We start from the raw sequence: 10,138 nt of genomic DNA on the forward strand, positions 1-10,138 counted from the left end.
GGTACATTGGGGATGTTTCCTTTTGTGAGTTATACTCTTGAGTGAAATTGGCACGTCTAGAGATCGGTAATGTCACTTTTCATGAAAGGAAATGATCAAAAAAGTTTATATTTGCTAAAAAATTTTGAATGTCAGGCCTTGGCTTTTTTTGAAAGCAGATTTTAAATTTGCTTAGTTCTACAAACAAGGCTTTAAATCCTGCATAATAGGTATAATTTTTTTTGTAGTTATATTATAGTTATTCCTCCTTGTTCTTGTGAGGGCAAATAAAACTGAAAAATAGCCATTAACAATCTCAGGTGTCACTTTGCTGTTGAAAACTTTCATTGTCTTTGCACATCTTTAAAACTTGTAGGTGTTCTTGACATAGTAATGAACAGCGGGAAAAACGTTTTGTTGAGTGTAAGTGAAAGATGATTTGTTTCCTGCTGACTTTTACTTTCTATGATGGCAAAAAAAAAAATGATTCCATCAATGGGACTCCATCAGTGATAGTGATCGTATGGAGTAGAACTCCTGTAATCAAACATAAAATGTATCTATAGCATTACCTAGTGTTGATGTTTTGTTGATTTTTCAATGAATGGGTCACTGGCGAGGATGGCAGCGACTTGGCCCTGGCAAACGGGGCGAGCTCATTGTCCGAGGAGGAGGAGGAGCTGGAGGAGCCACTGGCTTCTGTGCACAGGTGCCGGGCCACTCCCAGGGAGGGGCTGTCGGGTGGGCCCCACATTCAGGGTCCATGAAGCCAACGTGGGGCATGGGGAGCACCAGTCAGACGCACGGACGCACGCACGCAGGGATGCACGCACGCACGGAGGCACTGCGAACTACTTCTGTGCAGTGGGTTTCCTGAGGCCTAGAAGTTTCAGGAAGATGGTGGAGAAGCACGTGTCTTCACGTAGCTGAGGACTCACCTTCCGAAGGCTGCCTGGCCTGCTCTGCTCCTGGCCAAGAAGCTTTGTCGCCCTCTGGGATGAAGTCCCTTCCGGCTTTCCACTTTGCAGTTCCTGGTGAGGATGTGAGGCTTCCCACAAAGGCAGCCTGGCGCTCACCACTGTGCTCCTGTTGGACATTGTGGATCCCAGTGGAGAGCCTCAGGTAGGGAGGGCACCAGTGTGTCCAGCAGTTTGTGGGGTGCAGCACTGGCTGGAGCGGCGTCATGGGACCAGAGCTGGGTAAGTAACGCATGGGGAAGAGGCAAAGTGTGTCTCTCTCCCTGTAAGGAGGTTCCTGGATGCGCTGACCCTGCTGAGTCCTGTTTGGGATAGGAACCTTGCGGGATAGTTCTTAGGGAACCAGGAGCAGGGTGGGGTAGGAGGTGGGAGGGGTAGGAGTTGGGTGAGGTAGGAGCTCCGTGGGGTAGGAGCTGGGTGGGATAGTGCAGGGGAGGGGATGCCCTGTGCTGTCCCTAAGAGGCAGTGACTGAAGGGGTGACGAGGCTTGTGGGGGAAGGGTCCTGGCTGGAGATCTTAAGGGACCTGAGCTGGGTGGGGTAGTGTCTGGGGAGGAGGCGCACTGTGCCTGTTGCCACTAGGCATTACCTGGTAACATTCCTGGGCAAAGCCCCACCCTCAACACACAGGCGAGTGCATGAAGCACACAAGCTTGGGCGGGCATATTGCAAACTGTTTCTGTGCTCTGAGTTTCCAGGCATCCAGAAGTGGCCAGTAGACAGTGGAGAAGCATGTTCCTCAAGTACCTGAGATCCTTCCTGCTGAACCTGGGAGCAGAGCCTAGGTAGGGAGACCTCCAGTGTCCTCAGCAATGTGTGGCGTATGGCCCTGGCTGGAGACGTGTTGGGGGACCAGACTGGATGGGGTAGGTGCTAGGTGTGGTAGTGTGTGAGGAGGGGGCATGCCGTTTCTATAAAGTGGTGCCTGGAGAGGAAGCTCATGCTGAGGCCTTTGGGGGCACCGCCCTGGCTGAAGAGGCTTCAGGGGAACGGAGCTGGGTGAGGTAGTTGGTGAGGAGGGGGCACACTGTGTTTGTACCTGTGAGGAGATGCCTGGAGGGGGCGCTCTTGCTGAGGCCTGTGGGAACAAGGCCCTCACTGAAGAGGTGTTAGGGCACCAGGAACTGGATGGGGTAGTACATGGGGAGGGTACTTGCTGTGCCTGTCGCTGCAATGCAATGCCTAGAGTGGGTGCTTGTGCTGAGGCCTGTGGGGGTGCAGTCCTGGCTGGAGAGTTATTGGGAGACCAGAGCTGAATGGGGTGGAGCTTGGTGGGGTAGGAACTTTTGTGGGGAGAGGTGCACTGTGCCTGTTCTTGCTAGGGGGTAGCTGGAGGGGGCAGTCTTCCTGAGGCTTGTAGGGGCACAACCCTGGCTGGAGAGGTCTTAGGGGACCAGAGCTGGGTGAGGTAGTACCTTGGGAGGGCTGAACTGTTTCTGTAACTGTGAGGTAGGGCCTGGGAACATCCCTGCACATAGCCCCGCCCTCGACACACATGTGCATGCAGTTTGCACACATTCACTGATTCATGCAGGGACTTATCCCAAACTGCATCTGTACAGTGGATTTCTGGGCAGCCTAAAAGTGTACTGCAGATTGTGGAGAATCTGGGGCCTTCAAATCACAGAGATCCTTTCTACTGATGGCTGCCTGGGCTGCTCCAGTCTTGCCCCTAGACTATGTCACCCTCTGGGAAGGTGTCCTTGCCGTCCTTTCTCATTCATGGGTGAGGATGTTGGGCCTCCCACAGGGGCAGCATGGCTCTCACCACCACCTCCTGTTGGTCTTTGTGGACTTATGAGGACAGTCTCAGGTAGGGAGGACTCCAGTGTCCCCAGTGGCATGTGGCATATGGCTCTGGGAGGAGAGGTTTTAGAGGACCGGAGCTGGGTGGTGAAGGAGTTCGGTGGGTAATGTGTGGTGATGGGGCACACCGTGCCTGTCTCTGGGAGGCAGTTACTTGAGGGGATGCCTGGGGGGGGGGGGCGCAGCCCTGGCTGGAGAGGCATTGGGGACTGGAGCTGGATGAGTTAGAGCTGGGTGGGGTAGTGTGTGTGGAGGGGGCATGCTGTGCTGGCCCCTCTGAGGTGGTTCCTTGAGAGGGACCTCTTTCTGAGGCCTGTGGGGGTTGGACCCTTGCAGGAGAGGTGTCCTGGGACCAGAGGCTAGGTGGGGTAGTATGTGGGGAGGGGGCACTCAGTGCCTGTGGCTGCAAGATGATGACGGGAGCAGACACACGTCTGAGGCCTCTGGGGGCGCAACCCTGGCTGGAGAGGTGCAGAGGGACTGGCAGGTAGGTGGGGTAGTGGGTGCCTGCTGAGAGGGAGTGCCTGGAGGGGGCACTAGTGCTAAGGCCTGTTGAGGTGGGGAAGTGGGGCATAGGAGTTAGTGTGCTGTTCCTGGGTGCTCTTGGCAGGAGCTGAGTGGGTGTGGCAGAGGTTGCAGGGCAGTGGGGCAGAGGCACATGAGTGCTGTTCCTGGGTGCTCCTGGAGGCAGCTGAGTTTGTGTGGTGGAGGTTTTCGGGCCGGTACCTGGCTTCAGTATTGGGACCTTGTTGGGGGAGTAAGTGTGAAGGGAAACTTTGGTTGGGGGCTGGCCTGAATGGGAGGATGTTAAAGGGAGAAAGCAGAACACCTGGTTTAAATGGGAGTACACATGTATCATTTTTAAAGAGGTGTGTACGATGTATCATTTTAAAAGCTGTGTTCTCAACTTTATCTGCCAGTGTTTTCTTTTGTTTGTCCCCCCAAAAGAGTAAATTGCAAGTTTTTAGTATAAGTCTATTCTGTACATTCTGTACATATAATTTATGTGTTTTTCTTGTACCTTATATTTTATTACAATTAGGTGATTTGTAATGATTCATTGTTTATATATCAATGACTTTCATATTTTAAATCAATCATTTTTATGGAAACCATTTTTGGAAGTCCTCATTTACTTTGCTTTTTAGTTCACTATTTCCCAGTAAGTACAATTACTCATCCATTGGCATTTCCCTTTTTGCTGTGCAAAGGGTATATTCATTCTGAAATACTTTGATGTGTATTTTGTCCAGTGTGTGTTACTCAAGCTTCATGGAAATTTAATTATCAGTTGTTTTTGTCTTAAAATGGGAGATAAACTGTAGTTGAAATGGTCAGGTTTTTAAGGCATTTGTCTTCTGGTGACATTTTGCTCTGTTGAGACATGCATTTTGTAAGTACATGTCTTTATAGTAGCACACATATTTCATGTCAATATTTTTGTTCATAGAACCAGTTTTAGTAAAAAAAGGTTTTCTATTTTTTCAATTCATCATTTGATATGTTTGAGCCTCTGTTCATGTTCTATAGGTGGGAATGTATTATGATCACCATCTGATAAAAGAAGGTGGTAGCAAAGTTAGGGTTAATTTTTATTTTTACCACAAGGTCATTTGTCTTAACGAGGTTTTACTTAGGGGTTTTACAAGTTAGCATCAAAGTAGGCAATTAAGAATATTAACATTAACCAGCACTATTATAATTAATTCTTTTTTACTTTTGGGATTTCACAGTGGGATTGAGAATATATGAGGAGTATCATTTCTTAGAAGTATTTTTAAGTGTAGCAGATGCAACCAAGCTTACATATTTCCATTAAAATATGTAGCCCTGAATTCCTGGGCTGGGGTTGTGGCTACACCTCAACATATATTTGTGTGTGTGTGTGTGTGTGTGTGTATGCTTTGAAATCCTGTCACTTTTGATTTTCAATTATGTAGAATACCTGAGTGTTGATTATATTTGTATAAGTTCATTTCATAGTTTTTGCTATTTAGAATACCTCAAAATGCAAATGAGGGCTCTCATGAGGAAACTAAATGTGTAAAGTTTGGTTTCCCACAGCAGTTCTGTGACGTATCCCAGGGCCTCCAAGCCCCGGCTAGTGGTTTGGTTTAGAATGATGATGGTATAAATGGAGAAAAGGGATGCATACTTGATTGTTTTATTTGTTCATATGAGTTATAATTGAGAATAAAATGTATTTTGACATACATAAATGGAGTATAACTTCTCATTCTTTTGGTTGTACATGATGTAGATTCACACTGGTCATGTAATAATATGTGTATATAGGTTAATAATGTCTAATTCATTCCACTAGTCTTCCTACCCTCTTACCCTCCTCCACCCCCTTCACTCCCCTCTGCCTTATCGAAATCACCTGTATTCTTCCCTAGAGGGCATCCTCCTATCTCAGTCTCCAAACTCATGGACATTACAGGTGTGCACCACAGTGCCTGGCTTTTCTTCTCATTTATTCTGACGTTCCAGGCAATATTTCTTCTCTCAAAGATTTGTATTGTTTAACACCTCAAAAGTACATATTAGTATGTACAATGTAATTACTTTGATTCCTGGGTAATATCTATCTCAACTTTTATCATTTTTATTGTAAATATATTTTAAATATCCTCCTTTCTATCTAGTTTCAGTTATTCAATGCTGTATTCACCCGCCTCTGCCATAGAACACAAGAACTTATTCATCCTAACTGTAATGGTGTTCTGGTTGACCAATCTCTCTCCATCCTCCCACCCTCTACACTCTTCCCAGCTTCTGGTAACAACTATTCTCTCAACATCTATGAGATTGACTTTTGTAGAATTCACATATAAGTGGAATCAGGTAATATTTCTTTTTCTGTGCCTGGATTATTTTATTTAACTTAATGTCCTCCATGTTTATCTCTGTTGTTGCGTATGACAGGACTTCTTTTAATTCTGTGGTCAAATAATATTTCTTTGTATATATCACATTTTCTTTATCCATTTGTCAGTTCATGGGCACATCTGTTGTTTTCATTTCCTGGCTATTATGAACAGTGCTGCAATCAGTAGGGTAGTGCAGGTGTTTCTTTGCCATGCTCATTTCATTCCTTTTTGTATACCCCCAATAGTGGAATTTCAAGATTATGTGGTAGCTCTATTTTTAGTTTTTGGAGGACTCTCCATACTTTCTTCTATAATAACTGAACTAACTACATTCCAACCATCACACTCTTCAAAAATGGTTTTTGTGTCTTGCCTACCACATTTATCCCAATATTTCCCTAATATTATGGCTTTCCAAGTATGAAAATATCTACCTAGCCAAACCGTTATCTCACTGTCCTCAATACTGTCATGTAAATAAAAAGGTTTTACAACTGTTTCTCAAACACACAATGACAGTTTCTGTCTGGAACTTTACTAGATTTTTATGCATCAATATCTTTGACTTTCTCAATAATTTACATAGTTTATTCCAGTATACTTAATTTTAAGTGTTTACTGTGTTATTATAAAATTGATTTGTCATTTTTACTTTACCATATTTGTTAATAGTACCTCAATTTTACCTTTATATCCCAAGGGATTGAATCTAGGGCCTTGTGCATGTGAGGAAAGCACCCTACCAACTGAGCTATATCCCCAGCCACAGACTATATTATAAAAATGGAGAATTTCATAGATACCATTGAATTTATGTATTGAGATGCAAGAATAAATAAAATGGCCACATGAGTCATGAATAAAGAATAATTTGAGATTATTCAAAAATAATATCAATAATGATGATATAAATTAAGATTTACTAATAAGTAAAATGTCTATTTTTCTAGCACTTCAGACAAATAATCAACCTAGTCAGCAAGAAAATGAGCACATGCATTATTATCTAGGCAGTATATATATCCATGTAAGGTCTAAAAGTATTTGGCTTTTATTTGGTGCAAAAGTTAAGAAAAGTCACACATCACTATTGCTGCATTATTTAAATAAAATTCTTTTTGTTAATCTTTTCTTTTTTGCTGGCATTGTAAGGATTTCTAGTAGATATAATGTATTAATTTATTGAGGTATTCTGCTTAACTTGCATCATAGACTCCTCAAGATTTACATTTAATATGTAAAAATATTTTGACATGCATAATCTATTTTTATTTCATCAACACTTTTTCTTAAGTTATGTATTTATGAACTACATAAACAAAAATATTCTACAAAGGTGATAACAAAATGAAGAGAAGTAAAACAATTCCATTAAACATATAATAATCTATGTTCACCATTGAGCATCAAATTTTTAAATTATCATATCTTGGCACTTTTCCCTTTGTTTCCTAACACAAATTATATTATTCAATACATCTTATACAGAAACCCTTTATTTCTTATTAATAATGTTTTCCAGCTAAAGCAGAATTTTCTGAATATTTCTCTGTGTGTGTGTATGTTTGTGTGCATAAACGTGTATGACTGTGTGTGTGTGTGTGTGTGTGTGTGTGTAGAGAGAGAGGGGAGAGAGAAGGACAGAAAGACTTTTTATGTTAGGTAAATATATTTGTATTTGTATGGAAACTCTGGTATAATTTTGCTATAAAATTTGAACTTAAAAATGAAGTATCTGATATAAATAGTTTATAAACAGAAAAATGAAATATCTGATAATAAACAGAAAAATGAAAATTGAAAAAGTATTATGTGCTGGTACATTCTTTATTTTGTAATTGATCTTTTAATATCAGATATTGATCAGATAATATCAGTACACAGTGAGACTAATTATTTGGGAAGATCATCAATATTAAATGCATTTGAGAAGTCCAAAATAACAGCTATGTTTCCATTTTGTTTTTCTTTTATTAGTTTTATCTTAGTTTTTTTCACTGTTTGCAAAGTATAAACTATCACCACCTCCTTTTCTCATATACTATAGCTACCTAAATAAATTGTTTAGAAAATTTATAATGTATTCTCCAGTATGTTACATGATCTTTAAAGTTTGAGACAAATGTTTTCAACTCTTTGTATGTTTTTTACATTGTTGTGATTTTTTTCATTTTATTAGAATACATGTAATGGGAGGTAATATCTCTATATTTCAATGTTGAAAATTTTAAAGGTCTTAATCACAGTACTTGTTGTAATACAGAGTTATATACATACCAGAGAATAACATTAATTTGAAAATATAGGACATAATGACAATTAAACAGGAGGATTGCAAGTTCAAGGGCAGCCTCGGCAACTCTGTGAGATCCTTTCTCAAAAATGGTTTCATCTGCTTCACTGAAATAAAATGTTGGGGATCTAGCTCAGTGGTAGTGCATCCCTGGGTTCAATCTCCAGTGTTAGAAAATAAATGAATAAAAATAAATGAAAAAAAGAACCAATTAGTTGATAACAATTTCATGAAATGAATGTGTATTTTATAAGATAACACATTAAAGGTTGTTTTTTTATTTAGGTAGAACAAACAAAAAGATAAGGTTATTTTGTTCTAATCATAATATTTATGACTTATGGGATGTATTTTGATAATTTTAAATTACTGAAAAATTGGTATATTACTTTAGTTATTTATATTTCTTTTTGTTAATAACTAGTTGTCAGCTAGTTATATCTAGTGTATAATGGGCATGATTTGGCCACCATTCTTTGATGATATAAAACATTTAATCATAAATATGGCTTAAGAATCCTAATCTGGAGGCTTACTGAAGCTGGGGTGTGAGTGGCAAATAATGAACTATGAAAATAATAACAAGGACTTTGGAAAATGTTTATTTTTCTCTCTCTTTCTCTGATTGATATGAGTCTGTCTATATGTTTATCCATTTATTTGTTAACATGTTTGATTGGAGATTGAAAAGGCAATTTGATATTATTTCTTTTTATATGACAAGGGAGGAAAAAGTCACCTTGTTCTCTACAAAGGACTCCAAGATGGGTGTTCTGTCGTGACAAGTCATCAAGATTTGAACCCTTTGCTATTTTGGAACTGAGGCAATTTACTTTTTTTTTTTTCTGTTCCTGTTTCTCTATCTAAAATGTAGCAATAAATATAGCAGCTTGTTGATAATTTCCATTAGTTTTAAATAAATGATGTGGAGACAAGCTGCCATGTAGACAGTGCCCAACAAAAATAGCAGCGACTCTTGCCACTGTCATCTATCTTGTGGTCCTTTGTCATCATATCACAATAGTGCTGAAGTATCAGAGAGATTTAATCCCTGACAGTATCATTAATTCTCAGTGATCTAAATAGTGACAGCTAATCTTTCTTGGTTTGGTTTGTCATAAATCAGTTGGTGACGAATGGTACCTTTTCCACACAGATGTTTGAAAAATTTTATGCATTGTTCATACACTGTTGGGTGACATTCTCGGAACACATTCAACTGCAGCTATTTGAAATGTTATTACTAAGAGCCCCTCCCCCAGTTGTCTTCATGACACCTATCTTCTGTAGCTTTTCCTATTATTTTCACTTACATCAGAAATTTCTTTCTAAAAATATTCACTCTTGTCACATTACTTCAGATGTACCTTTAGGATAAAAATACAAACAAAAAAGCAACTAACATAAATATAATGATAATGAATTCTTTTTGTTAGTTGATAAGCTAAACATATAGAAGTTCTCTAATTTAGTCCTTCCAGTGATTCTTCAATATGGGTGATTGTTTTCCCAATTTTAACTGCTGAAGAGACTGGCAGAAGTAAGATGAATCATGTTTTAGTGGTATCATCTTCTCTTTGTTATTGAGACTTAATAAAGAATCTGTCAGTTATTTTCTCCTTCTTGCAACTTAGAACTTAACATGCTTTTATGCACTGAAAATAAATACTAAAAATAAAAGAAATTCATGTTGCATATCTTTGTTAAGGGAATAGTATACTAAAAATCCTCAGTATCAGCAGTCAGATATAAGGTAAAAATAAAATTTTAAAAAATATCTGTATCAGTATTTCTGAGAATAATTTGAAAAAGTGATCTAAGGTATTTGAAAAAATGTTACAACACTTCACTGAAATAAATAGCACTGTTATTGTTTTTGAGAAAAAAATAAACACTCAGGTTATTTTTAATTAAAAATAAGTTATAAATTTAAGTTATAAAGGATAATACTTAAATAATTTAAATTTAACAAAAACATTTGTATAGGATGGATAAGTGTGCATCAAGTATAACTATTCATAATAGAGATACCTGGAAAATGAAAAGGAGTAGTTCTACAAAATATTTAACTGTATCATTATACTATAGTAAAGCATTATAGTGTGGACACAAGGTAGCAGGTCTATTATATGAGAATAAAAAAGGATCACTAGAAAATTTCTAATTTTTTGAAAATAAATCTAATAAATTAATTGTAGAACTTGAAATTTT

This window comes from Spermophilus citellus (assembly GCF_964194105.1).
Source record: "Spermophilus citellus genome assembly, chromosome: 1".
Classification (NCBI taxonomy): Eukaryota; Metazoa; Chordata; class Mammalia; order Rodentia; family Sciuridae; genus Spermophilus; species Spermophilus citellus.